The sequence below is a fragment of the Protopterus annectens genome, chromosome 10.part0, assembly GCF_019279795.1.
Source record: "Protopterus annectens isolate FY-2018-M chromosome 10.part0, PAN1.0, whole genome shotgun sequence".
NCBI lineage: Eukaryota > Metazoa > Chordata > Ceratodontiformes > Protopteridae > Protopterus > Protopterus annectens.
The window spans coordinates 785,790,196-785,793,118 of NC_056744.1; the positions used below are offsets into that span (position 1 = coordinate 785,790,196).

A 2,923-nucleotide genomic window follows, 5' to 3' on the forward strand; every position below is an offset into this window, starting at 1 on the left:
TTATTTTTGGCCCATCTTGGCTGTGTGTAACACTTTTAAACGTTTGCAATGGTGACGTTTTAGTTTTTTAGCATACATGGACAGAGGGATTGTTCCCAGAGGGCTATGTATTCTTAAAATGCCCTCATATGGGAACGCATACCCAGAGCTGCTAAAAAAGTGGCAACAGCTGAATATCCAATTAGGCTTGGACTAAATGTTGCTCATGAATGAGTATTTTTTATCTACAGAGGAAGACCTGAAGAAAGATATTTGTACCCTTGAAAATGATATATTGGCTATGCCTATCTTTTCAAATATGTCTAACCATTTTCATGACATGGTAGGAAGACTACAAACTTTGGATGCCAGAATGGAAGCAACTAAAAAACGAAAACTTGTTCGTGACATCAATGATTTTGGCAGAGGAATATCTTCTCTTGGCCCAGGAGAACGTCCCTATAAATAACAGCAATAGATCCAAAAATGAATACTAAATGCGCTCATAAAGTCAAAACAAGAAGTAACCTGGATACTTTGGATGATATTAGCGGCGTTAATGCAGTTTCTAATGAACAGAATAAAGGCATGTAGTACAACCCCCCATCTGAATCTGCGAATGGTTTGACCCACGCAACGCCAGCCATAGGGCAGAGACTTCTAATTCCTGTGTAACACCGGCGAGTGATCACAACGCTTGGAAATACAAATGATGAGGTGGGGAGGAAATCACAGCAACTAACTCTTAGTTTCGCTTCAAAGCGTTTTTCACTGGAGCGACCTGAAACTGTGAAAGAACGACCGGCGGCAGAGGAATTCCCCAGTTGTATGCTCAGAGGCATCTAATAAAAGGAAGCTCAACAGCCCTTTAGGCACAGCCAAGATGGGCCGAAAATAATTAAAGGTACGTTGAATTTATCAACGTTCCAGTTACAAGAAGCCCATATATCAGTACTTTCAAAGGGGCTTAACTTTATTCCTTCAGGTGGAAATGACCTGGTGTCTGCACTAACTGACTTGAAAAAATTCACCAGAATGTTAAACTTAAAGTTGTTGTTTGGTCAATCATCTATAGTAGAAAGAGGCTTTAAGCACCTCAGTACTTTTATACCTATTGCTGTACCAATAGTGAAGGCTTTTCATGATTTGTGTGAAGTACAAATTAGGCAATTGTATGAGAGTAGTAATAAGAGTAAAAGGAATGAGTACAACTTGACACTGGATGAGTTTAAAGCATTTAAAGATATGTGCTCCTGTAAAGAAATAATAATTAAACAAGCTGATAAGGGAGGGGTAGTGGTGCTCATGGAACGTGACAAATACTTAGATACTATGTCCTGTTTGCTGGAGGATACTACTGCTTTTAAACGCATCACTGGCATGGATGTAAAAAAATGTATATCATATGTTAATATGGTCATCTATGACTTACAGCTGCAGGGTCAGATAGATCTTGATTTATTTAATTATTTAACAGTTCCTTGTCCTGTGACACCCGCTATGGAATACCTAAGATCCATAAGTCAATCATAGATCCACCTATGAGACCCATCGTCTCAGGAGCAGGTTGGGTGACCAACCCTGTCAGTTTATTTACATGGTCAGTTACAACCTTTTTTGAATAATTGTGATTCAGTTTTACGTGACACATTTGATTTTTTACAGAAGTTACGAGTAAGCTAGGACACTGAGAAGGAACAAATGATTAATAATGAGTATTATTTGGTAACTTTGGACATTGTCTCTCTTTTCACGGTCATACCGAATGATGATGGGATTGACATTTTGAGAGATTTTTTTACTTCATGTCCAAACCCTGATTATGGTAAAATAGAAACGTGGTGTAGCCTTCTAGATGTGGTTTTAAAGAATAATGTTTTCCTCTTTAATGAACTTACGTACCTTCAGCTCACTGGTGTGGCAATGGGTACTTCCATAGCCAACACCTATGCTAACCTAGTGCTCTACCAGTGGGAAAGTAAGCATATTTTGAGTGATTTAAACCCTTATAGACAACATATTAGATTTTTCCAACGTTTTGAAGACGATTGTTTCCTACTTTGGAAGGGCAGCTTGGATGTATTGGATATGTTTTTGGACTATTTGAATAGAGCTTCTTCCTTTCTAAAGTTTAAAATGAGCTGTTCCAAGACTGAAATTGTGTTTTTGGATGTAGAAGTTATATTTAAGGATGGACATATGAATACTAAGTCACATAGAAAGGACGTCTGTGCTGGTAGATACACCCACTTTCATAGCATGCATTCACCACACATCTTTAAAGGTATTGTGAGGTCCCAGTTAGGAAGGTTGAGTAGGCTTAACACTAATGACTGCTGTTTTGAGTTACAATTAAAGGATATGTTAGCGGATTTTTCTGCCAGTGGATATGATAACGTCCTACTCTCTGTGGAGAAAGATAAGGTGATGCAGGAGAGGAAGACTAAGTTTGCTCCTACCTTCCTATCTGACCCACTGGAGTCAGATGCCTTACCTATGAATAGTACGAATGTGTGTATGGACTTGAGTAGATATGTAACTGCATATAGTCTTACAACACCATCCATAAAGCAAATAATATTTAAGAACTGGTTGATACTAATGGCTTAAAATGAACTAAAGGCCTTATTGGGTGATAGACCTTTATTTGCCTATAGGAACATGAGAACTTTAAAAAATTCCTTATGTTATAAGGATTTTTCTACCAACGTTGTGAAAACGCTTTCCTCTAAGTATGGTACATGTAAATGCCACAATTGTTCATGATGTGGAGATATTTTTGACACAGGGAGTGACCTTTTTGTTCATCCAGTAACAGGGAAAACTTTTAAATTTTATGGTTCAGCTACTTGTCACACAACACATACAGTGTATTTGGCTACCTGTGTGTTATGCAAATCTTTTTATGTAGGCAAAACCACTAGTTGAAGAGATGGCAAATCTT

The 2,923-nt window shown here is 38.0% G+C and overlaps 1 protein-coding gene across 1 annotated transcript in view; it reads right to left on the reverse strand.

Annotated features, from left to right (window-relative positions):
• DEPDC1 (DEP domain containing 1) overlaps window positions 1-2,923 on the reverse strand; it is a 1,033,362-nt gene that overhangs the window by 309,347 nt on the left and 721,092 nt on the right. The window lies entirely within an intron of this gene.